The sequence below is a fragment of the Rhinolophus sinicus genome, chromosome 14 (genome assembly GCF_057876585.1).
Source record: "Rhinolophus sinicus isolate RSI-liver-muscle chromosome 14, RSI-T2T, whole genome shotgun sequence".
Classification (NCBI taxonomy): domain Eukaryota; kingdom Metazoa; phylum Chordata; class Mammalia; order Chiroptera; family Rhinolophidae; genus Rhinolophus; species Rhinolophus sinicus.
The window spans coordinates 160,531,645-160,559,281 of record NC_142514.1 but is presented as its reverse complement, the minus strand read 5'-3'; the positions used below and the strand labels follow the sequence as shown (position 1 = coordinate 160,559,281).

General features: G+C 40.6%; 1 protein-coding gene across 5 annotated transcripts in view; it reads left to right on the top strand.

Moving 5' to 3' along the window:
- Positions 1-27,637, top strand: part of BDNF (brain derived neurotrophic factor) — a 56,534-nt gene that overhangs the window by 19,593 nt on the left and 9,304 nt on the right. Inside the window, exon 1 of one of the 5 annotated variants that reach the window (XM_088791707.1) lies at positions 483-806. The exons of 3 other annotated variants lie outside the window; for them this stretch is intronic. The gene's annotated coding sequence lies outside the window, so the exon portion shown is untranslated. Of the gene's footprint in view, positions 1-482; positions 807-1,564; positions 1,922-27,637 lie in introns of those variants that run through there. One more of the 5 variants, XM_019749185.3, reaches the window with a different exon arrangement.

Here is a 27,637-nt window from a genome sequence, read left to right as displayed (position 1 = left end):
TCTAGGTAGACGGTTGACAGGGTTTGTCCAATGGCAAATTGAAAATGGTCCTCTGGACTCTAGCCACTTAAGTTCTCTCCAAGGGTCTTGGCTACCGGCAAATATGAACCGGAAAGACTGTTTGCTCTTCTGCTGGGGGGAGGGGCGCGAGGGGGAGGATCAACTGAGCTAACTGTCAGCCCACCCACCCACCGAGGTTAAAACAGAAGGCTTTTCATTTATCTTTGCTACCCAGGTTCATTATTAAAAGGGTCGGTTTCTGTGTGTAAGTTTGCTAGGGAGGGAAGTGAAAACATCTGCAAAACCATGCAATGCCTGGAACGGAACTCTTCTAATAAAAGATGTATCATTTTAAATGCGCTGAATTTTGATTCTGGTAATTCGTGCACTAGAGTGTCTATTTCGAGGCAGCGGAGGTATCATATGACAGCGCACGTCAAGGCACCGTGGAGCCCTCTCGTGGACTCCCACCCACTTTCCCATTCACCGCCGAGAGGGCTGCTCGCGCTGCCGCTCCCCCCGCGGAGAGCTAGCATGAAATCTCCCAGCCTCTGCCGAGATCAAATGGAGCTCCTCGCTCAGGGGGTGCGAGTATTACCTCCGCCATGCAATTTCCACTATCAATAATTTAACTTATTTGCTGCAGAACAGGAGTACCGACCGGGCACCAAAGACTCGCCCCCACCCCTCTTCTTTTTAACCAAAGGGAACGTGGTGGGGGAAAAAGAGTCTGGGAGTTTTGGGGTCGAAGTCTTCCCCGGAGCAGCTGCCTTGATGTTTACTTTGACAAGTAGTGACTGAAAAAGGTGGGTTTCTTTTCTGTCTCTTTACGTTTTTCTCTGGTCGTCTAGAAAGCGTGTGGCTTTGGTGAGGTCTGTCATTGCCTCGGCTTGCTGGCTGGAGCAAGTAACTTGGTGTAACGTTATCTGGGGGCGTTCATTAATAAAGAATGCGGTTATTATCTCGATTGAATTCCTATTAGGCAAACTCCGGAGAGGTCAGTGCACGAACTCTGGTTAAGCCGGCGTGTTTAAGGGCAGCGGAGTAAACCAATAGCCTTCCTGTTCCGTGCGATTTCATTGTGTACTCGCGCGTGCAAGCTCCGTGGTGCGGGAAGGTGTGTCTGTGGCCGGGGAAACGCACACCCTCTCCCACAGAACTTGGGCGCTGGGATGGAGCAGGGGGAGTTGCAAGCAAGGGTAGTAAAATCCTCGAGGCTTCGGATTCGCACTCGCTCCCTCCCGCCGCAGCGCACTGAGCTGAGGTTTCCGTGGAGGGCGCGGGACGTGGGGTTCCCTGGGGCGGGTGTTAGGTCGTTCCTAGAAGCGGCGGGCGCTGAGTGTGTGTCCTGCCGAGGTGCCACGGGCGGACGTAGGATTCACGGAGCTACGTCGTGGGGCCCCGGGGACAGACGGCGCGGGGCGCGTAGGCCCGGGGAGTCCCGGGAGTCCCGGGGGCTGAGCTGGGGCACGAAAAAGGCGCGGCGTTCCCTTTAAGCGGCCGCCCCGCACCGGTATCAGTGGCGCGGGGGAACAGGGAGAGGGGGGCTGGGGGCGGTGCCGTTTGACCAATCCTAGCTCAACCGAAGAGGTAAATAATGTCTGACCCGAGCTCCAGGCGCAGGCTGGAGCTCCCAGTCGCCGCCGCCGCCGCCGCGCCCGGGCGCACCCGCCCGCTTGCTGTCCCGCGCACCCCGTCGCACCGCGGGATCCCGGGCGGGGCAGAGGAGCCCGCCCGGCTCGCCGCCCACCTCCTCCTAGCGAAGCTTTGATGAGACACTGGAACTGCAGCTGCCACCGCTGCTGTGGGGCCGACGGCAAGGGGCTCCGCGACGGGGACCTGGGCTGGGCTCAGGGGCCAGGAGCCGGACAACGATGTGACTCCGCTGCCGGGGACCCGTGAGCTTTGTGTGGACCCCGAGGTAGGCGAGCACCAGGCGTGGGGCTTGGCGCGGGAGCCGCGGGTTCGCTAGGGAAAGTTGGCTGGGGGGAGCCGAAGTTGTGGGAAGAGGCCAGACGCCTTCTTTCCTCCCCTCCAGGAGAGGGGGAATATAGAGTTGCTCCTGCGGAGCTTTCTTTTCCATCCCACGACCCAGAGGCGCAGCCAGGACCTCTGAGGAAGAGGGATCCGGGAAACCCTGATGTGGGAGAGAGAAAGCTAGGGAGACGCGCAACTGCGCGATGGTAGCGAAGACGGCGCCCCGGGGATCCCACAAAACCCTTCCCCAGCAGAGGACGGGTCTTGAGATAGATTTAGGGCGCCAGCTGTCGGGGGCCCTGACTGAGGTGACGGTCACGGGGCTAGGATGGGAATCTTTCCCGTGGGCTGGGCGGTCCCCGAGCAGGATTTGGGGGTCCCCTTGCTCCCTCAGCCCGCATTCCCGTCCCCGGGGCTCCATCCGGGCGGCGCTCGATCACCTGCTGCTTAGAAGTTGAAACCAAAGAGGACCGATACAGGTCCGATGCCAATGTATCTTGGAAAACTTGAGACAGCCCTGCAGCTTGGACCTGAAAGGGCCTGCGGGACTCCAGGGCTGGCTGTGCCCACACCTCTCCCCACCTCGCTCGCCTCCCTAGGGGCACCTGCCTTGGAAGTAAAAGTTTTGACTTTCGGGGGCTGGGTGGGATGTGTGGGGGGGATGTCCAGACTCCGGTGGGTCTCTGGGGGTGCAGAGCCGGGAAGAAGGAATGGGTGAGTGAACTGCACCTAGAAAGAAATAGCCGAGGATGGGGGTGCTTTATGTCCGACAATCAGAAAAAATGAACTGCAGAACTGAGGCACCCCCAGGGGAGAAAAGCCCTGCGGCCACTGGGATAAACTAAAGCCTCAGTCGGAGGATGCTGTGTTTGTGTGTGGCGGAGGGGGCTAGGGGGCAGGCAGGAGGAGGGGGCAGGGAGAGCGGTGCTAGGGAAGGTAGAGGGTGCCCTCTGCCGGCCAAGCTGCCCAGAGCCGCTGCTGGGGGCGGGAGACTGGGGGTGGGGAAGTGGTAAGGGATGGCTTTGCGGGATCCCTTCCGGAGCTGGTAGGAGGGACTTGTTGAATGATGCTTTCTGACTCCCGATGAATTTTGATTCGTCGTGCCTCTTTGGCTCCAACGCAAAAAGTTTTCCTCGCTTGTGGAGCTTTGACAGTCTACGATTGGTGGTGTGTTAGGGCTTCCTGGATCTTATTTTAGGGTACTCCTTGTATCTTACACTTACTTAACTCCTCAATGCCAGCAGTAACCAGTGAACATTTTCAGACAAGAATGCAGGAATGTTTTTGGCCAGAAGCAAAGAAAAGCATATTTTTGAGTTTTTATTAATTCTTCTAGTACACTTATCTTTTAAAGTAAAGCAATATATATAATTGGGAACTTTGGTTTTTAACTGCATATAAAATGTGTTATGTTATTAAATGAAACCGTCAAACTGGACCAACTTCTTGGAAGATATTTCCTCTCCTTTATTTTCATATATATATATGTATATATATGTATATATATATATTCTTTTATTTATTGAGGTATAATTAGAGATTCAATTGGTCTAAACATAGGAGCCTTCAGTGTTTACCTCATGCAACATTATCATTTTTCGGTTGGAGGTTTCAGAGATTATGGACCATAGTGCTTCAAGTTATTACACATAATAGATCACATTGCACTTAGAAATTACACGAAAAGTTTTGGCTGAGGGAACAGCACCCCTTTAAAATAATCACTTAACTCCCATTCCCTGATTTTGCAAATACCTTGCTTAAGACTTTTCTAAGTTAACCTCTAGTCTGGCACCAGAGGTAAGAAAAAAAAAAAAAGAGACACTTGTTGAAATGCAACCATAACCTTTACTGGAATTTAAAACATGTTGGTCACCATTACTGGAATTCCAGGGCCATAAAGTCGTTGTCTTTTTTTCTTCTCCTTTATTTTGCAAAATGTGATAAATGTTGGTAAATATAGACTGGTAATAAGTATTATGACAGAATGTTATGTACGTAGAGCTATTTTAAGTTCTTACAAAATGTTTCCTATTTATAAATGATATAAGCAGAAAGAAATGATTTCCAGATAAACAAGACTTACGTACATGTTTTGAAGCATTAGAACATTGCAGACAACTTAGACATCACATTTTTTTTTAAAGCAAAATAACAGTAATTTTTTTTAGAGCAAAATAACTGGCGGATTTTCGTAATTTTTCACATACCTTTGGAGCCTTTCATAGCCCATTCAGAGCTGAATTAGTAACTGTAAATCTTGTTTATGTTAAAGTGATATTTAAGGTGTATAGTAGGTCAACATTTGAGTATCCAGGAAAATAAAGCACTTAGGAAATCTGTTTTAGGATGTTCTTTCAATAAGTGTAACTTACTTGCAAATAAAAGAAACCAAGGATGTGATTATTTGCCTAAAATGCAATGATCACCTCAAATGATTTCGTTTATACTGGGTGAGTTAATTGCCTAACTCTCATAAAGGCCAAAGAGGTTCGAGGTGGTGCCAGAGTACTATTGGTTCCTTTTCATTCATGGGAGGTGGGGGGTGGGGCTAGGCAATGGGCAACCTGTAGATAATGCAATTTTCTAAAAATCCTGGCTCAAAGTCCTTGGGTTTCCTGTTTATAGGGCAGCGTTAGAATGTAAATAATTGTCTTTCTCCTGGAATCTTTAATAAGAGTCCCGGCTTTTCAATAGTCACAATGCAGGTGATTGATGATCTCATTTCTTTCCAACATAAATATCTCTAGTTTGTAGCTCAGCTCACACTGCAAGCTGAGCACGCCCACCTGACAGTATAGCAAAGAGCTTGTTTACATGTTTTTTTTACATTTGTCTTTAAATCCTTCTGTAAATACCTGCCCCGCCCTGCCCCTCCCCCTACATACACACCTCTATATCCAGGTAGTGAATGTAACAGCCAACAGCGTTATCTGCATCATATACTTAATCTTCTACTAAGGCTTCAAGAATACTGAAGATGTACACAATGTAAAGGTCATATACAAGTAGTTCATTAACATTCTAAGATTTAGGAAGTTGGTCTCAGAGAAGAACAAGTTTAGACTTCCTGAATAAAAACAGCATGGAGAGTAGTGTATGATAGCTAACCTCTGGGTATCTTCTTAAATGAAAAGCTCTCTCATTTCAGATGTTCGTAATACTGAACTTATTGTAATGGTTAAAACATCACTTCAACTTGCATCTCCCCATATGGAAGATTTTAGTTTGCATGAGGTGGCTACCCTAGCCCAATACAAGTGAATATATCCCTTTAATAGGATAATTGCTAACTTGTCTCAACTTGTTTTCAAATGATTGTTATGGAGCACTCAGTTTCCACTAATTGCAAAATTGCTGCTTAATTGAAGGACTCGCAGCAATCTAGTGCAGCCATTCAGCCACTGGCAGGCTCTGTGATCTCAAGCTGTGAATTGCATTTTAAAGAGGAAAGGAAGAGAGAAATCCAGGGAATTTTAGGTTTCAGTACTGGCCGGTTGTGGAGGAAGAAATCATTTGAACAAGAATCACATAGGTTGTGTTGCGATAAATTTTCTTTATTAGGATGAATAACATGCCCAGATGGGCTTCAAAAGTGAATGAGCAAACTTACCGATTACATTCTGTGTCCATTTACTCTGTTTAGTATGAAGTAATGTTAAGCAATAAATGATGTTGCCAAATGAAATCCGTATGTCATTTGTATGTGGGGTTTAACCTTAGGAGGAGGGCTTTGGTATTTTTAAAGTTAGACATATGTGTTCTCAAAGTTCCCTTAAAATTCCTCTTAAGACATAAAATTGTTTAATCCTAAATAATTTTATACTGAAACATGTCTCTGGCTTTCCAGAATATTTATACTAAAGCCTTAGAAAAGTCATGGACCCAATTATTAAAAATACGGAATCATTGATGACAGACATGAAACAAGGGATCTCACTAATGCATTGACTTGGAAAAACCTTTGTTAGGTGAGGGAGTGGCAAATGAGTGTTCTTTAAGTGAAACAGGAAGGTATTCTCGTTTCTGTAGAAAAATATGATTATCTGGTCAGATAAGAAGTATGGATGCTTTCATTTAAATGTAAGTACTCAAATTCAAGTACAAACTCTGGGACACTTATGCTCTTGGTCTAACAAATCTGACCAAATATACTAGGTGCTAAAAAGTGACCCATTGCCCTGATGTCTCATTTATACACTGCCTAAAGTTTGAGGATGGGTTCCATTAGAGGAATTGGGGGGCTGGGTGTGAGACAGGAGAGTGATTCGGGGAGGAGCAAAGTAAATTTACAAACTTCAGTGACAGCCAAAATAAAGTAAAAGTTTATTAAAGTTTATTTTTGAAGAGTCCAGAGAGTAACAAATGTTATACAGTTTTCCCCAAACGTTCATTTGAAAGAACTTTCATTGGCTGTCATGGTGTAATGTCCTGATTTTGAAAGCTCGCAGAACCTAGTAGCTCTTAAATGTGCTTTCATCTTGGTTCCTTTGGTCTGACAGAAGCTTTATGACAACCTTCTGTGTTTTTGACATGCCTCTGTTTTTGGAGGGAGGAGAGCAGGCAAAGGAAGATTCCTTATTCTAAGACAATATAACTAGGAAATGTAAAATTATACGATAAAAAAAAATCACTTAACTTCAAATTGGCTTCTTCAAATAAAACTAGAAGGCTACCTGTCATTTAATTACAACTATTATGTATAAAATTAAGGTATTTATAATGGAAATACAAAAAAACTGAACAGGCAGTCTCAAGTAATTGAAGCAATTTATCAAAAGTTGAAGTAATAGTGCCACCTAGAGAACAAAGTCTCCAGCTTTAGCCGCCAAATGGCTTATTTGCCATGAGTCCTTTTCCAAGGCTACAGTTACTAAGATTTCCTTGCCACCCATTCAGATTTGATGTGTATAGGGGGGCGGGGAGGTTAGTACACACATTTGGGATTCTAGATGAGATTTTAAAACAGGCAGGTCCACAACTTAATACCTACACTAAGTCCTTTTAGCGTTTTAATATAGTAGCCAAATGTAGAATAGCCTGCCAGGAATTAGGACTGGTCTCCTTTTTAACAGCTATTATTTTTAAGGATGTGTACTGAAGCATTGAACACAAAGATTCTGATTTTATTACTGACTACAAGCAATTCAGTGCACTTTCCGAAATACAATAATGCCAAATAACTTAAGTAGAGAGACCTTAAGAATTTCTTTGATCTATTGATCTAATTTTAAGTTTAATGATTTGAGAAGATTTAAGAATAAAATAAAGGGTCATATATGTAGCAGGACTTTAAACACCAAAAAAAGAAAAGAAAAAGAAAGTACAAGAAGAAGGAAATTTTAAGAATTATCTTAACCTTAGAATAAAGATATACATCTGAGCCAGCACAAAAAATAGTAATGGAACCAGGAAGCAATAGATACAAATTAGCTTAAAATTCTTCAATGAAAAAATTTACATTTAATTCATTTTTGCATGTTCCCACAATTGCATCCAAAACAGTGCTGGTAGCCGAGGAGGCACTTTGACAAATATCGTTGAATGAACAAATAGAGTGATTAATAGTTGCTTCAGATCCTGACTAGCAATGTAGACAATAAAGAAACTTTATAATTATAGAAAACTGTTTATCTGTTTTGCTGACAGAAAGACAGAAATTGGAGGAAATACATGTAATACTTTCTTTTTTCTAGTACCTATTATAAATGGCCTTTAATTGGCTTAGTTCTAAAATTTCTTATGCACAATTTGGTTCACTCATAAAATTACTTGGAACATATGAAATGTTAAAGTTGATTTAGACAGTAGCAACTGTAAACTTACTGGTGGATTTTCGTTTAAATATTTCCAAACTTTCGGATGCCAGTGGAGATGCCAGTTATCATGCTTCAGGGAATAGAAAACAGTGTATGTTAAGTTTGTGCCAATTTCTCGTAAGAACATAACCAAAGAAAGTCATCACATTGTCTGTACTTTGTGTCAGCCATAGAAGTAATCAAGTGCAGAAACTTGATTGTTCAGGGGAAAAAACATTCTAAAAAAAGAGGAGAAACGGGTGGGTGAGGGGGGAGAGAGAGAGAAAGAGAAGAAAACTCATGGAATAAAATTTTTGCCACATGGGATTTAGTCTAATCAGTCCTGGTTTTGGAGCTGCTACCATCAGCATTTGCTGCCTTTTTTCTTTCTTTCTTTCTTTTTTTTTTTGGATGCTTTCTTTCTGCCTGGTGTGCTTTTGAAAACTGAAACTATGCCCAAATTGAAACAAGTTTCTGTCTTTTCACATGTTCATTTATTTCTTGAATCATGGGGAGTGTTTTTAAACACAGATAACTTTCTTTTACATCGTGTAGAACGTGAAGGTTGAGAAATTTGCTTCATCCTCCTGGAAGAGATGCTTGGCGGAGCCCCAGGCCACATTCCTAGACCAAACTGTGGAAGGTGTTCTCTCTTATGCAACATGGGAAACTCCATCCAGCATTAACATGTTGGTTGATAATGTATCTGAAGGCACAGATGATATGCTTATCATATTGAAACCTAAAGCCAGCAGACATTCTGTTGAACGATAAAATCTGGATCATATTTTACATTTACTTAAATGTAATTCAATGATTAGTTCAAAATCAATTGTATAAATAGAGGAGAGAATAGGGAATTGGGACAAGGATTTGGGGGATGACTTAACAGAGTATGGAAAAGAAACCTAAATATTTTAAATAACTGCAGGGTCAGTGTGAGCCAGGGGTGTGACGAGGGCCAATAAACATAGCTATTGCAGTTTTGGTCTATCCCAGTAGAAGCATAATACTCAAATGGGGATGCTAATAATTCTCTTCCACTTTTTAAATAGATTATTGTAGAGTATTATCTTCAGATCAAGGACTTGAAATAGGTTGCTTTAGGTACGTCATTGACAATTGGTCTACACTGATGTCGTTATGCGTAAGGGATTTGAAACCACTGCATGTGAGGAATAGTTAAGGAGACTTGGAATGGTTGACTTGAGACAAGCAAACAGGCTGAAGTGGCGTATGGTCCTTTGCCTACCTTAGTCACTCCAATCACATGATGGTAGCTACCTGGCATGCTGGGTGTAGAATTCTGAAGCTGTCCAGGCTCAATGAGAAAGAACGTTCTAACTGATGGTTAATGCCTCCCGTGGCAGCATATGTGGTATGTTTGTGGCATCCTTATTGAGAGGACAGCCTTCATAGATGTGAAGCACTGGCGTACGGAGAAGGGAGTAGGTTTGCTGTGTGTGTCCCGTGAGAGGAAATCTAGAACCAGTGATATATATTTAGGTACTGTGTGTAGTATCTAGAAGAGCTTTTTGTTCCCTTTAACTAAGCAAATGCTGAATACTTTACTGCCTGCAAAGCATTTTATTAAGGGGATTTATAATCTAACAAAGAAAAAAAAGAGGCTTCTTTGGCATATGGTCAGTTTCTTATTATAGATGCTGAAGCAGAGGCTGAAACTCTTTTTAGAAAGATTGCATACTAACCTGGGAGGTTGGACTGAGGTATCCTCTGCAGTACTGTTGTGTTCCTAGGTTTTCCAAATATATCAATCGTATCATAAGTATGGTCCTTATTTTTAGTTCACATATAATCCTAAGGGTGACGATTATATGTCTGTCTGTGAATCTTCTACCTGAGATATGTGCAGCGTCATCACTTGAGTCTCAGAAACCCTTCCCATGTCTTTGCAAAGTACAGTACTTTACTTTTTCTATACTTACATATGGATTCTCAAAAGTAGCTATTTTTCTTTGGGATTGGACAGAATGGAATGTTTAAGAAAAGAATCGTGATCAGATTCAGATGCCCGGATTGCTTACGAAATTAACTTTTGACACTGTATTTTTAAGAGAGTTCAGCAGCTGAACTAAAAAAACAAAAACAAACCCCCAAAACTTTGCAAAATTCATCTTCTTTTCTGGGAACCATAAAATCCTCAGATATTAGAATTTTCCGAAGAGTTTCTCTTTTTAAATGTAAACTGTCAAAGAAATTGACACCTATCCCAACCTCATCAGGCTTCAACATGGATAGAGTTACTTTTTTTTTATAACTTATTTATAACTTTGCTCTTCTCTAGCACAGTTGGAGATTAACCAACATGGAGATGTCATTAAAATGCAAGTTTAGACCATAGGACGCACAGCCCACTCTAAGTACTCATGAATATTTATTCTCTATGATCTCTCATAACCACTTTCATGTATTCAGATTGACATGAGTCAACAAAGCAGTTTACAGTTTACATCCCCTTTAGGACGTGATACATTTTGTAGTTTATGTTGCTGCATGTATATTTTCTCCTGTTTCAAAGCTTTTCTTCAAAAGAAGGAAAGGTGTTATACACAGGAAATGATTCTTTTATTCATTAATTCACCAAGAGTTAATTGAGTGCCCAGTGGGTGCCAGGCACTGGACTAGCTGGAGTGTCTTTTCCCTATGTGGATCCATCTGTCTTCAGGTGCTAAGGAACTCCATTGATTCTCCCGCATAAGACTTTTTTTTTTTTTTTTTTTTTTTAATCTATTCATATACTTAATTCGGAAGAGGCCTGGTCTAGAAAAAAAATCTGTTAAACATATCCTCTGAGTTGTTTTTGAACTTTCAACCCATACTATGGACTGTAACATTTTGGAGGAACTTATTTTTCTTTCTAGAGATTGATCTTTTTTATCCCCCTGATTTTCAGATACTAATTTGTATTCAAATTAAGACAGCAGAAATGCTTGTTAGGTATTGTCTTAAACATTTTGCTATTTGAGGATATTTCATGAGGAACTCGTATGATAATGTCTAGAAGCCACAGTAAAAGGAGAACTTCTGGACCAAAGATGCTGTTCATTTCCACTGCTTTTCTGATGGATTTTTTCCTTACATACGAGGACATATTTGGGCCTCTTAGTATTCAGGAGTCTGTCTTCCATTTGACAGTGTTTATAAATGCTGTGTGTCCCTCCCGCCCCCCAAAGAAATGTAAATTGTGAGACTGCTTCCATTTATTAGAAGCTGGTTTCATGATTATGCTGAGTAAGGAAAAGAAGACAGAAAAATCAGTATAGTGAATAAATACTATCTTGCCTTTAAACATTAGTCAAAACATGTTTATATTTTGTAATGATGGTTTTTTAGAGTTTACTAAAAGTCACATTTCAATCCATTGGGTCTCCTTTCATTGTGAACTCAGGAGGTGTTCTACTCAAATATGTGGTATAAATTAGACTCTGTATGTGGTATTCATGAATCGTGTAAATATGTCAGTGTAACTCGAGCAGTTTGGCATCATCAACTCAGAAATGTTTAACCTCTTAATACACAACAAGGAAGCAGATTTTCAGAGTTCTTTGTGAATCTCAGAAAAATCACAGGACACAGGAAGTGGCCATAGGTCCCACTTTCCTTCTAATACCAAACCTATAGCCATGCTCCTAGCCTCTTTCATCCTGAGTAGGGCAATCAGAATAACTGGTAAATAAATAGTGCCAGAAACCATTCCGTTCTTCGTTCCTTGAGACAAATTCAGAGGGATACACACAACCTTCCAATTTATGGTATAAATACAAATAAGTAAATTGTGGGACCGTTTATTTTCTCCGAACAAAATCTTATATGGAACCCCAATAGTTAAGATGAAAATAAGCAGTGCTGTTCTAGTTGAATTACACATGGGAGCATTAGGTCCAATCCCCGCGACCCAATTTTGACCCTTGCAAGAGGCCCCTTGATATTCTGGAAAACTCAGTTGGAAAACTGTTGTTCTAAATCAAAGTCAACAAGTAGAGACCCCAAAGTCCTGTCTTCCTTCCTTCCCCATGATAATGACAGACCTCCTGCCCATTCCTGTGCTCATTCTCGGGCTCATTCTCGGGCTCATTGTAACCTGATCAAGTACATACTTCCATGTGAAATGTTTCCCACTGCATAATTTTTAGAAATAATAATGTATAATGGTTGAGAAGCAATGCAGGATGACCTTATCATAAACACTTTATTTTTTTTATTATTTCTTAATTAAAGTTTATTGGGGTGACAAGGGTTAGTAAAGGTACATAGGTTTCAAGTGTACAATTGTGTAATACATCACCTACATGTCACATTGTATGTTCACAACCCAGAGTCGGTTCTCCTTCCATCACCATATATTTGATCCTGTTTACCCTCATCAAACATTTTATTAATCGGTAAAATTTATCATCATTAGTAAAATTGATTTTAAAATGCTTTCCTAAATTGGTAATATGTTTTTCTGGTTTTCATGTTTGTGACAATGACTGTCTTAACACATGGAAGCATCTATTATTCCAGAGCCTCTGATTATTCCTCAAAGTCCATCTCCTGGAAAAATCTAGGGGAACTCTTTCCATCGCTGTCCGAAGCAGTATCAGAGGTTATAAAGTCTTGCTCTGGTGAAGTGCCGCAGTAGGCATTGGTACTGAAACCAAAATTCAGTTGGTCATCACTAATATTCGTACGTGATTTTATTGGCCAAAGTCATGTGTAGATAAGATTGCACATTTCAGTAATAATCTTGTCCAAAGATGTAGTATTCCATACATTAAAAAAATGCATCCACATGTCTCATTCCATTTGACCCTACCAATTACCTTTGACAAAGATTGGGCAACTGAAGCTCAGAGTAGCTAAATAACTTGATCCAAGATGCACAGCTATAGGACCAGAGCCCAATGACTTCTCCTAACCCAACTCTTACCATTAGTATGGCTGTCTACAACCATAACCTGCAGTATTCCAGTAAGGAACCATATGTCACCCTTGACGCATTGCTGTGAGTGCCTGGCACAGGTGCAGGCCAATGTTGTCACCCTAGCCTAGTGTCCACTTTCTCTCTAGAGCTGAGACTGGCAACCTTCGTGGGCCAAGGAAGAAAATTACAATGGGAAGATAAAAAATTTTTATTCTAACGAGTTTTTGAAATTTAATTTCCTTTTTTTAAAGAAAAAATACTCTTGAAAAGTAGGGGAAATATATCATTTTTGATGTCATGTTCCTTGAGCTTCACAGTTATAATTTTGCTTAAAGCTGAGGATGTTGGTAAGTGAAATATTGGAGAATATAACATAGAACTGGAACTTTTTTTAAAAAAAAGTATAAATATCGGGTCCTAATTCCTAAGATTCAAAGATTTGGGATGGGGCCTGGGCATATGATACGTTTAGAAACTTCTACAAGTGGTGCAGGTGTGCAGGAAAGTTTGAATTGCTGCCCTAGAAACCAAATAAATTGAATATCCTGTGACTTAGAGAGACTTATCATTTACTTTATTGTCCAAATACTTGGATTAGAGCCTGGTTAGGCGGGATTTGCAGCCTTGTAAATAATCAGAAGTTCAGAGGCTTTGAGAGGGAAGGCTGCTGAAGACATTCTTCTGATTTAAAAGATATTTCCTAATCAGAAACTTCCATGTGAGAGCAAAAGGCCTGGGACAACATCCCTGGGCCCGAGGAGCAAGTTGGATTCCAGGTCCACCACTTAACTAGGTCTGTCACCTTGTACAAATTATTTCAAATCTCTGTGCCTCAATGTCTTAAAGGGGTAGTGGTAGGGATTAAGTGTGCTAAGACATGTAAAGAAATGCTTAGACCAGTGCTTGGCATAGTAAATGCTTAACGAATTTGAGCCACTGTTGTTATTGGCCCTTTCCAACCTTAAAAGAGTACCTTTTATGATTTATTGTCAAGACAATTAGAAACTTTATCAGCATGATTCATGCTTAAATTTGCTTTACTTTGTACCAAAGCTGACAAGACCCAAACTGTTTTGTTATAATCCTTGGAGTCTAATTTATTTATTTATGACTCTCTCCTCCTTTCATCCATCTAAATTCTCATTCGTCAAGACCCAGTTTTAATTCTACTTCCTGTAAAAAGACTCCTGTCTGGAGTAAACCTGACCTATATGAATTCCTACGTCGTTGATGGCCTATATCTCACAACTTAGTAATTAAGTATATAAGCAATTGTACAACTGTTAAATCATTATTACATGCCTTCTCTGTGTCAGGTTCTATGTTAGCAGTGTAGATGTGATGTTCTAGTCTAGAATATGTTTCTAGACTATCATACTTGGGATAGTCTTTGACTTTAAAGAACTATTTGTAAATAGAAACTTCATGAGGCAGCCCAGGCCTGGTACCTGCATTCCTGGGCCTGATGATTAAGTTTCATTCCAGGCCCACCACCTAGTAGCTCTGTGGCCTAGGGCAAGTTACTTAAACTCTCTATGTCTAGAATAATATTATGGGAATCCTTTTCCCCCATCCTGTGTTTCTACAAGGGAACTTGCTTCCTAAAAGGGAACACTCTTAGGGGAGCATTCTGGGCCCTTCTCTTATCCCCATTATTTGCTCCTTTCCATAAGAAGAGGAGTAATCTGACTGGTGAGACTGACTAGATTTGTCATCTACTGGACTGTACGACATGTAAACCAAAGCAACAAACCACTGTGCTGAAATTGAGCCCATTTCTCTCTTGCTCTATGGGATTTATAGCTTCTTGGTACTCGACCTATTATGCAGAAAGCAGTAAAACCAGGGCTGGCTTCTTGCAGGCCATGCCAAGATCTCTGCTCTCTCAGTTCCCATTTTTCTGCCTCCAGCTGTGTGGGTCCCAGGGCCTTGGTTCAAGATGGTGGGCAACAGGTCCCATCATGTTTTCTAACACAGCTTTGCTAACATGAGGCTGACCTGTGTTATGATTCCCATTTGGCAACTTGTTACTACTCTGATCTCAATTCAGAATCTTGAGGGGAGGAGGCATGATTACCCTGAATACATACCAGTAGGAAGTTGAATAAATAGTCATTTTTTTTTAAAAGTTGAATGAGATATGGTCTTTGCCCCAAAGAAACTATCTTATAAGTTGGCTTTCCCCCCCTTGTATTTTAGTTTTAACTCTACAATTAAAATTTTAAACACGTTGACAGCAAAAATAGTCTCCTACATTATTTTAGTCCCCGTAGCACATAGCCAACTAATGACACATACATAGTAGGTGGCGCCATAGTTACTTGCTAAAGGACATAATTCAGCATGGCCTTCTCTCATGGAAAAGTTACAGATTTCAGCGTTGTCATATTCAGCTAGGAAAGCACTTGGAATGGGAAATCAGTGCTTGGTAAGTATCCATAAATGAGCTTTTTGGTTTCCACTCTGTGTACCCCCAAATCGCACTGACATTGAACTCTTCATGGGTACTTTGTCCTGCTTTATGGATTGTAGGTGCAAAGAGGTTAGCAGATCAAGTAATATAATCTTTTACTCTGCAAAATATGATCTATAGTGAACAAAATCCTAAGCCAACAGACTCCTCTCACCTTCCCCGGTCCCCCCTTTTCATTCCCTCTTTTGGGAATGCATGTACTCCTTGAATTATAATTGTCAGTTTATGTGTCTAATCCACAACCCATTCCCCCTCTCAACAGTGAAATCCCCAAAGGCAGGGATTCTGTCTCATTCATTTTAGTATCTCAGGTATCTGTGCTCAGGGAGTATCTGTTAAATGAACAAAAAGTTAAAAGGTAAAGTTTAGGAGAAGGCTAAATTACAGTCATCCTAAGCTCTAAATTTGACAAGTTGACATCCAAATGAAAGGCTTGCATAGATAACCCAACCACAGAGGGATGGGCAACGTTTATAGCTCTGAGAGAAGCAGCAAAAATGGAGCTTTGAAAACATCTGGGGAGGGGGGTGGTTTCTCTCATGGAATAAACAGGAACTACACCTGAGTTTTCTTCACATGAGGGAATGACAGAAACACAGCTGATTATGACCTTCAGTTTCACCACCAGAGCTCTACTGATGAGACATGAGCTTGTATCCCTGACCCTGACATACAGCTTGGAAGTGTCAGCTCATTGTCTCTGTGTTCCTGTAAACAGTTTTTTAAAGGACTGTTTTTGATCTTGTGACCTTCTAACTAAATGATTAACCATGTAAAATTCAGTCATTTAAAGAACCCATTAAGAGTTACCAAATTAATTATTCTTGCTTTATGTGAAGCAACCTTAAAACTGATGTTCCTAAAGCAAAGTGCATCTACACTTGGTAAGTTCTTTTGCTGAATGAATAAATGAATCATTAACTAGAATACATAATGTGTTATTTTTACTCAGAAGTAGTTTAAGCCTCTTATGCAAGGACGAGACTCTGACTTTAAATAATACAGGATAGTAAGCCTCCTAGTGAAATTTTTGTAAAGAAACATGATCTGCTGTGAAACATGAAGCTGGAGGTGAGAGGATGTTGTATTTGTCCCAGAATGGCATTGGAGCATCTCAGCCTAAAGTCAAGGTTCGCGATTTTTAGAGGGGGGTCCCAGAGTGCATTGCACCATTTGGACTACTTAGACCCAGCTGGAACCAGACACCTTGCCCAAGCACCTTCCTTAATCAAAATAGAAAGGAGTTCTTTGTTTTCTTTTTTTGAGTTCCAGATAGCATTCTGATATTTCCTAACTAGTCATCTAGATAGCGGTACTGAGTTAGGCCACCGCCAGTGAACTTCCTCCTGTGGTTGTCTCCCACCTCTTGGAATGTTTCACTTCAGGAAGATGAGGAAAGCCACCCTTGCTTTTTCATGATGAGTTTAACTTCGCAATGCAGCTTTGACCATCTATTTAATAGGAGATCTGCTTTCCAGATGACTGTACATATGGAGATGAGAAGGGTTTTTTCCCCCCTTTTAAAGAATGGTGTTTCATTCCATTTCTAAATTTGGGGTAAAAGGTCCTCTAGGAGCATTTTCAGAAGTGTTTGAAGTTTGCATCTGATTTTGGAGGAAAGTTGGAGCCTACCTGTGTGTGACAGGTACATGTCTCCAACAACTATACTGATTACAAGGAATCACGGCCATCCTTTTGGATCATTTATTTGACATGGATCTTGTATTTATAGTCAAGTCTGTATCCTTGAAGTTTGCTCCCATACATGTCTAATTTTCCCCTGTTAAGCTTACAAAATTCTCAGTATAGTCAGTTGCAGATGATCACATATGGAGTCATTTAACCACATGTCCTTTTCAAACCTTTGTCAGCCTGCCCTTGTTTTCTGTTTATATTTAGGTTCCATCTTGTGGAAGTTTCCTTTCCTTCCCACCATCTCAGTGTCTCAGAATTGTGGGAATGAGTCTCATTCTCCTCCTGTATTTCGCCGTGGTCACCCCTCAGGCTGGTGTTCTGTTTCACAACACTTTGTAGCGTTATCCTTTACAGTTTACAGAGCCCCTTTTCAAGTGTCAGTGACCCTTGGCAAGATGCTGTGAGACAGGGCGAGAGCTCTTACCCTCCTTAGATCACAGAGCTGAGGCAGCCGTGTCCTTGGGTTGTTTCACCCGTGAAGGAGCACCCATGAATTGGCCCAATTTGTAGGTAAAAAAAAATAAAAAGCTGATTATCAGCCATTTCAGAGGGTCAGCTTAGTAGTAAGTGGGAAAGGCAGGAGCAGAACTCAGGTCTTCAACCCCTAGCCCCAGGGACTGTCCTCTGTACCCAGCTGTCCTACCTTGTACCAGTTTCTTCCATGGAAATGTCCCAGAAATTGAGATGGCATCCATCAGATTGTAGCCACCACTAGGACACAGTAAAGGAACTGGTGTAAATCTCTTGGATCACACTGCATCAGAGCAGTGTGGGAGAGGCTTTGGGACCAAAAGCGAAGCCACTACATTAAACATTTTTAAAAATTTGATTATTTTTTATTTAATTTTTGATAGTTAATTTATTTACATGATTCAAAAATCAAACTAGTAGTAAAAAGTCTACATTGAGAAGTCTTGCCCCACCTGTAACTTGCCCACCCTTGTTTCCCTACCCAACACACACCATCTGTACATCATTTGTATGAGTGTCATGTGGATCCTTTATAGTGTGTTTTATGGAAATACAAGTAAATATGAATACATATTATTTTTCACCATTTTTAAACAAAAGGTATGTCATACATACACTGTTCTGCACCTTTCTGTTATCACTTACCAGTATATTTAAAAGAGCTTCCCATTTCAGGATATGGGGAACTAGCTTGTTATTTACAGTTGCATGGATTCTATTGTAAGTATGTACTATAGTTTATCTACTTTCTTGTAGCGGCACTTGGGCTATTTCTAATATTTTTGCTATTATATATCTTGTTGAAATTAATAACTATGTGTATAATTTTGTACATGTGCATCTATCTGTATCTGTACCTTTATTCTCAGAAGTGGAATTGCTGTATCAGCAGGAAAATTCATTTATAATTTTAGTAGATATTGCATAACTGCCCTGCAAAGGGCTTGAACTGTTGATACTCCCACCATCAGTGTATGAGAATGCCCGTTTCTGTACAGCCTCACCAACAGAGTGCATGTCAATCTGAAAGATGAGAAATGGAAGGTGAACGTCTGAGTGACATCTCAGCCTCTTACCTTGCCCCTAGTTTGCAGTGGGAGCACTGCATATTTCCAGGAGCTGGTGTCGGCATCAGTTCCAATGGAAATAATGCCCCACCGTGGCCATGGGCTTACGCCAGCTCTAGTGACAAACATGGAATGGACCCACGTTGCCGCTTGCAGAATTTCCTGCCATGGAAAGTTGAGCATGCATTCATTATTCACCTAACTAGCAATGCTAGAGCTGAAGAGCACCACATGTTTATTGGAACTGAAAAGAAAATTGTGCACTGTGTGCCAGGCTTTCAGTGCTTGTTCCCCAGCTGTTAACATTATTTCCAGGGACTGAGGTCAAGCGATATATCCCAAATCACAGAGGAAGACTTGCTAAGCTTGGAACTTCCATACCCAGGGGGATGCTCTTTTAAGGAATGATTTTGCACTTTCCCCAAGATATGTAGTGAAATAATTAGTACTCTGTAGGATAAATTAAAACTGCCAGGGTACACTGTCAACAATGAACTATGATGCAATATTGACAGACTTCTCCCTTAAAGTTGCCAGTTTCCTGCATTATACAAATTGGGCATCCTGTAAAAACATGATTTATAGCCTAGATAACATCTCCACATTTTGAAAAGCGTGTATTCCAGGTCATCCTCACATGACGTCTTACCATTCTCATTGAAAATTGATTCTCATTTTTCTCTGAAGACATGATGCTCTGTTTAGTAAGAAGTTCCCTTTAGTTTCACTATATAGAAAAGTGTGGTAAATGGACCCTGGCAGAGTGGTTCTTCAATCCAAATGGACGTTCTTCTTTTTCATAGAATTTTTGACAGGGCCACTTTAAAGAGGAAAGCCACTCCTCTTCCCGTATGTGGACTAGTTGCACTTGGGGAGTTGTGTGGATGACTGTACCTGGCCTACACAAGAAATAATTCCTGGGCATAAGGCTGGACTGCCGGAAGCTAGCTGACACATACACATTTTCTATTGTTAATACCTGTGAAGGCTTTCACAACAGGCATTTCCAGTTTTGTTCCCAGGCTCCTTGCAGTTCTTTCTCTAGAAGTCTGCTCCCTTCCAAGGGCTCACTATGGCCAGGAACAAGGTGTTCTGTGTTTTGTGCCATCATCATCGAACCTGCCACACAGTTATTGTTATTGTTATTGTTAAACATCAGGATGTCAGTCCAGGTATATGTTTTGCATCAACTCAGGCTGTGGGGTCCATTTTCCCTTTACCGTTCATGCTGAGGGCCTCTGGGTACCAGTTTGGTGGCAGAGAACGCAAGTGAGGTCTCCATCCCATGACCCTTGTTCCGTTGGCTGTTTTGATGCTATTTCTTGTTGGCACAGTCTGTGAGAATTTGCTTCTCTGTCCACGCTGGACCATGTGTTCTGTCTTAGTGGTCCTGACTAGTTAGCTGAACTACTCCTTGAGAATACATTTGAGATTGTCTTGCGTACCTTTCTTTTACTCACATCTCAGACCCTCATCTCTATTCAGGAATAATAACAGGACAAATGGGATGGGTTACAAGTGGAGTGGCTTACAGTACCAGGCCTCCAGACTTTGAGGGGATTAGGTTGGGATACTAAAAAGAAAAAAATTATGTCAGTTGGGTCTTGGTTGAAATCATTCTTACTCAAGTGGAGTTGACAAGGAGTATTTGGCAGTTGTGGGTTACTGGTCTGAACTGCGTATGGTTCTGTTCCAGTGGCCGAAGACATCTTCTGGAGTGGGGGGAATGTTCTGACATTTCAAACAAATTACCTTCACGCAGAGTTTTGACACTGTGCCCTATTAAGGATGTTTGTATGGTTGGTACCTTGAGGGAATAATTTAATATTGGGAAGAGGGTAGTGAAAAAACATTAGGGTTATATTCAACTTCTGTGGAATTAGTGTGTAAACAAACTGCTTATCAGGAATGATCATATGGGGCTTTGCTTAAACAAACAAAAAATTGGTGAAGGTCTGCAGGATATCTTTGCCAAGTAGACCTCCCTCAAAATACAAGACACCACACCCACATCTGACCCCATGTGGAAAGATGCATGCGAGCCAGCTCTGATTCAAATCCCATGTCCACCACATGCTGGGTGTGTGATCTTAGGCAATTTACCAAACCTCTCTGAGCCTCAGCCATCAGTAAACTGAATGATTAGATTATTGTATTTACCTCATAGCTAATAAATGTTAGCTATTATTTTTAGTACAAAGAATAGTTTGATATTGCTTATTTATCCAGCTTCCCAGCGTATCTTCCTACCTCTACTCGCCCCCCTTCCATACCACCACCACTACCAATCCTGTACTTATTTATAGGTACTATGTAGAAATCCAGCCCTCATTCCATTGCTTAGGCTAAATATATTAGTGTTTGAGTTTGCGTGTCTTCTGTAGGAATCAATGTTTAGTGAAAACTGATGGAGGTAAACAGATGTTCTCACAGCCCTGATATTCATGGAACTACAGAATTGAATGTTTTCATATAGGAGTATGCTATTGGTTAAGTACTGTGGATATTTTCTGACCAGCCATATAGATGGATCTTTCGTCATCTGAAATGTTAATATTTTCCTTGTTTTTTATAGTAGCTCTGGAGCACGGCCAGTTTCTTGAATAGGGTCCACATGGTTCATTTTACACTGGGCCGGGGAACTGGGCTACTTGTGCTATTCAGATGAACACTGACACTTAGAATCATTGGGGGCTGCGGTAGGGGAGTGAGCAGGGGAGCATATTCAATTATTTTTGCTCCTGCATTAAGCTACAAATAATGAACACTTCCCTGTGCTTTACCGTAAGTAATTAAAAGAAATTATAGAGTTAGGTACAAAAATAACCCGGAGGATAACTGGATGTGTGGAACCACCAGTTTTCTGTATGTGTGCAGAAGGCTAATCCTCGTTAATGCTCAGAACATTGAGTTTCTACAGAAAGTGTTGCATGTCCACACACGTTTTGGCATCTACTCACACGTTTCTGTATGGTATGACTATGCATCCCAGAAGAAGGGCTGTGGTGTGTGCGTTTGCCCTTCAGTGGAATTGAACAAACTGATTCCTGAAAATGGTCTCATCAAGGTGAGCAACTGAGAGCTAATTGCCTTCTCTTGCTAATTTTATCTTTCCCCTAGGATTTCTTGATAGTAGTTTTAAATGGAATGCTGTTCTTCTGTCTCTAGAAGCAACTCATCTTTCCAGTTTCTTCTACCCCACCTATTTTCACCTCTCTTTTGCTTTCTTAAATTTCATGTTCTGTGGACTTCGCAGAATAGGGTCAAAACAAATCTAAAGAGGTCTCTTCATGAGGTGAGAATCATCTGTCCCATTCTCATTTCAGCTCTTCTGAAATAATGATGCTGAACCTACCTCTAATTATGTACAGATATTCTTTCTATAATGGAAATTGCTCAGGTAACTAATTAACCACAGGAACACATTGGCTATGGAAAATTTCAAGAGCACTGTCTGTGGGAAAACTGAGAAAGGCATGCCTTTACCACAATTCTGGGGTCCATTAAGAACGTATTTGTGTGGTGGCAGTGTCTCGTGGGTGTCAGCCCACAGTTGTCAAAATTCCCATAGCATCTCAAGGCAGGAACGTGGAGTGTCCAGAAACATCCTAAAAGCAACCTATTGGTTTAGTTCTGAAGAAAAAGACTGAAATAGGGCAGACTAGTCTTAACTTTCATTGTTTTCTTTTCTTTTTTAATTGTGTTTGTTCTGGCATGTTCCCAATCTCCACATTATAGCAAACTTCTTTTCTTAAAGGGGATTCCCTTTATCCTTTGGTCTCAGAGAGTTACTCTGTGTTCTCCCTTTAGGGACAAAGCATGCCGTTGCGTCAGCCTTGCATTTCTTTTTTTATACAAAGCTCGCTTATTCCTGGATCCAGGAACCTTCGAGACGGTGCTCTGCTATGCTTTCACAACATCCCCTGTTAGTAGGTGCGCCTTGTCTGTAATTTGGAGGAGGCAATCCCTTAGCTGTGTAGACATCGGTGCTCAAGGTGGAACCCAATAATACTTGGGATACCTGCCTGGGAAAATAGGATTCTGTGTCATCCCAGCCCTACCCATTTGCAAATAATTTAACAGCAACACCAAGAGTGTTTCCCAGTAGGAGTCATTTGCTTCTGTACTGGTGAGCTTGGTGACTTCTTGGTGTTTGACAACTAGTTGTCTTTGCAGTCCTTTGTAAAAAGCCAGTCTCCAGTTCTGTTTAAGGAACGACCCCATCAACTCCCTCATAATGTTGTTCAACTCTGAAATGTTTATACTTTTATTTGGAAATTTTGCTTTTTTTTTCTTTTTTCTTTTTCTTTTACCATTTTGGGTACTTCAATCTTGAAGTAAATGATCCCAAATGTTGGAACCCAACTGAGACATTGGGTTGCCTGCTGAATGCCTCATTCACGTAGAGACAGGCTATGGGGTTGGATAGGGGATTTGGATGCTTGATTCTTACACAAATGTATTTTAGGGTTTTGTGGTCATTGCTGCTGCTGCTGCTGTTTTATTTTGTGACTTTTATTTATTTACTTATTTATTTCATCGTACTTGATAGGAGATAGATGAATCTTTCTTAGGACATGTCTAGAAAGAAGAAATCTCCATTGAGTAGATAAATCAGTTCTCCTTGCCTGTCTTTATTTCACCATTTCTGGACAAAAAGAACTCTGTAAGGATCAGAGACATCTGGCTGAAAGTAACATTAATGTGCCAGGAAATCTACCACCAGCTGTAGCTAGTCATGTCATTTCCAGTATGACTCTGATTGAGTGAGTGATGTTAGGCTGTGTAATTAATTGATCAGGGAGGCCGATATGTTTGCACTTACTTTGTAGCATTGAAATAACATTAGGGATTGAGTGGAAGTCCAGATTTAAATTGGTAGTACTCTATAAATTCTCATTCAACCAACCATGTTTATAGGTACCCTGCCCTTTGTGGTATAAACACAATAGTGGAAAAGCCAATTGACATAGAGGAAAAATAGATTTTACTTGCTACGATTCAAAAGCAAAAATATTTTCCTACATAATAAATATCCCAATTAAACAAGTTCAACCAAGGAGGAAAGATGACAGGCAAGCCCATGGCATGTTCAGAATGTACCACAATACTTAAGCTGACGTTAACCCTTTCATTTCCTTTCTCTTCCTCTTTTATGTAGGCCGGTGCCTCTCAACCTTAGTTAAGTCTATGAGTCACCTTGAAGTATGTGAATCTTGTAGAAATGCAGATTATGATTTGGTGGATGAGGTGGAGGAATGGAAGCTGAGATTCTGCATTTCTCATAAGCTCCTAGGTGATGATAATGCTGGTGGCCAATGGGTCACACTTTGAGAAGCAGGTTTCATTTAATTTTAGTGCATGGAAGTTTATCCCATACCTACATTTCCTGAAACTTATTTCAGACCCCATAAGTGTCTCCATTTGTTGTAGTATTTTTAGTAACAGATTTGAATTAATACACTTAATTTATAAATGTAAAACTAAAAAAAAAAGTACCTGAAGTTTGAGACTTTCTGTTGCGTAAAATGAATTTCTTAGTTGAAATTTTTCTATAAATTCAAAGTCTGTATGTTTAAATGCAATTTAAATGCCTGTCTTACGATGATATTAGTATCTCCCTACTTTCTATTTCTAGAGTCATTGTCCCTTTATAGGAAATTTCCCCTCTTGACTTCACAGTAGTTGTAGAGATCAATACCTATCATTAAAGGTGATGTATATTTGATAATTTTTCCAGGTCTTTCCTTACAGAGTGGGTGACTGAAATGTCATGGAACCAGGTAGATAGTAATCTTCCTAATTAACGTGATTGTCTACCATGTAGGGGAATTTGATAAATAATACATGTTTTTTTGTAATTTAGTAGTTAGAACATTGTTAAAGCTGAACTTTAGTTCATTATAACAAGTCCCACCTGAAATTCTAAAGGAAACAGAATCCTAGTCAAAGAGGTTAGGCTTTTTAATTGAATGTTAACTGCAAAATTATAATCTACAAAATTAGTAGTTCTAATCTAATTTTATTATATATATGAATATATATATATAGAATGTTAACTGTAAAATTATCTACAAAATTAGTAGTTCTAAAATATATTTTAAAAGACATTTTTAGACAGACTACTCATTTGATATGCAAGTGACTCGTGTATTCTTGATGCTAAGGTTAGCATCAAGAATACTAAAGACTACCATAGTATTACTGTAGACTAGAGCCGTGCGCCGTTTGGGCAGTGTTTGCTCTGAAGAAGAGGTGAAGGCAGGAGTCAGGATATGGATGGGACTGCCAGCTCTGGGGGGCTCTAGCTTTCAGGGATTCTTCCTCAGTAACAGGAGAACAGTATGTTTCCTGGGGAGGTAGTGAGGGAAGCACTTAGAGACCTTTGGAGGCTGGCAGCTACGCCTAGGATTGGAATGCCAGATGGGGTGTTCTCTGCTCAAACCTGGTCCTTGTGCCAGGCATTTTCTATCCCTTATTCCAAAATTCATTCCATCATTATAGTTCACTTTAACCATCCCTATCCTATTAGGGAATATGGCCTAGTTTTACTCTTGGGTAGGGTCGGTAGGTCTCCCATAGAAAAATCCTTACTTTTTCAGGGATGGGGTGGGGAATACAGGAGGTTAATAGAGGACTAGAGCTATAGCACTTTCTATTAAAGATGTATATAAATTTATCAAATTATTTATTCAGGGAAATATCCTTTTTTTCCCCCCATGATAGTTACATGTATGTATCACTCGGGGTCTGAACTAAGAACCAGCAATTTCTCTGGCACTGTTTAGCGAGACTGAATAATGCCTGCAAGTGTCACTCAACACCACAGGCATATTAGGGGATCCAAGAGTCCTCTGCTATGAAGGACTGTGTTTTGTAGGAAGTGTAATTGGGTACTCTTGGACATAAATTACATTATGGTTAAAAACTACACTTTTAAAGGCACTTCCTTCAAAGCTTTGGAGCATCTGCATTATCAGATATCATTTACTAAAATATTCATTAGTTTCAATTGGTCAGTCATTCAGGTAAGTAGATGAGCATCTGTAATGATCATTAGCTTTCTTCTCCCCATTTTGTTTATGGATTCCAACTACCAATTATTTTCTTTGAGGAATGCGAAGTGTTGTTTTTTTGTTTTTCTTTGTCTGCTTAGCTGAGCAATATATAGGAAGATAATACAGACATAATGCAGAAGGATGGAAGAAACTAGTGCCTGGAGTTAAAGGCCTAGTTTTCCTTTGGAATTCAAGGTTCTGACCTTATTCTATCAGGGAATCCACAACAAGTAGATGAGTTGATTAAAAACTCTGGTCCTTTTTCCTCCTATACGAAACAGGGATAATTAGTTACCTACACCTCTAGGGTCCTATGAGTCTTAATTACTTAATATTTGCAAAGTGTTTGGAGATCTTTGAATTAAAAGTGCTGAGCGGTGGAATCCAAGTTCAGTGTAATTATAAGTGGAATGAGAGTTTATATTCCTGCCCTCTCACATCCCTCCATGCTGTCCTTTCGGCCAACACAGACATGGTTACCACTCAGCCCAGTTCACTTCTCTCTAACCCTTTTTCTTTTTGCAACTCACGTCAGCCTAAAAATGAATGAATGAATGAATGAACGAATGAACGAACGGATTGATTAAGTTAAAAGATAAATCCAAGACCTCAACCTCAACCCCAACCCCACATTTAAGTAACTACTTAGCATTCATTTTTAAAGTTCAGTAGCCACTAAGAATAAAATTGATGACTTAATTTGTCTCTTCCAGTCATTCTTTTGGGTCCTCCTACACATGGTGATAAACTGGGCTTCTTGAAGCATTCCCCTGCTCAGAAACTCTCATCCGCTCTTCCGTGCCTGTAAGGCTGGTCTAAACTCTTTAGCGTCACTCTCAGAGCCTTCCAAAATCTGACAATCATTCACTCTTGTTTTTCACTGTTCCCATGCCAGAACTCTTTTCTCCAGAAATGTACTCCATGCTTTCCCACCTCCATGCTTTTAACGAAGCTGTCATCCATCCACTGGTGTCTTTTCTGGATATGTTTAAATCCTTTCTATCTTCTGCAATCTTCTTCACAAAGCATTCTTCATTCTCTAACGGGAAGTAACCTCTTTCTCTTTATAGAATTTTATCTATATTTTTCCTGGGTCATTTGTACCTTTATATTTTAGTTACTTACATATATGTTCCACTTCCCTCCTGGACTATAGACTTGAAAGTAGATTCCACGTCTGATGAATGAACAAACAAAAGTAAGGCTATTGTATGCATGTAGTGAAAGTGGACACAAAGATCGTATTGATTTGCAAGGTTTCATTAAGGTGGTCTTTTAGTAGGTTTGCATCATGTATGTTAGGAATTAAACATCAATTGGTAATGTCTTCAACATTACCATTATCCTTATTGCTTATAGAACTGCTTAGAATGAGCAGTTATATCTTTACATTGTGTTTTCATTGATTACATGCTCGACAAAACCAAAGGGCCTGGGAACAAACAGAACTTTTCATTTTTTTCCCTGTATGTCTGAACTAGCCATACTATTGTTTACTTTCCCTTCTTAGAGTTTGCCATGGAAACTTCACTCTAACATGCCTAATTTTTGCAAAACTTCCTTTTAGAGGAAGATTGTGTTGTCTAAAGTTCCATTCACTGAAGTAATCAAGCCTTAAAGTGGAAGGGTCTTAGAGGTCATAATTAATCGAGTACTACAAAGTATACAACTGAAAGCAACGAAGGAACAAGACAAACAGAGAAACAAAAACTCATAGTCACAGACAACAGTTTAGTGGTTACCAGAGGGTAAGTGGGGGGGGGGTAGAAGAGGGAAAAGGGGAACAAATATTATATATGGTGATGGAAGGAGAACTGACTCTGGGTGGTAAACACGCAATGCAGTATATAGATGATGTATTACAGAATTGTACACTTGAAACCTATATAATTTTACTAACCAAGTCACCCCAATAAATTTAATAAATAAATAAAAAGATATTGAAATATACTTAAAAGGTGCCGCCCTCAGAAAGTTGGGCCCCGGGATGCACACAACTGCAGAAAACTGTGTCTGTATTGTATAAACCCCTTCTTTGACCCCTTCTTCTGTGTAGCATAGCAGCCACTCTCTTCCCTGCAGTTGAATATTCTAAAACTGGCAGCATGACCTACTGGTAAAAAGCTAAGACAAGAAGACAGATGACCTATTAGCTTTGTGGTATCTGAAAG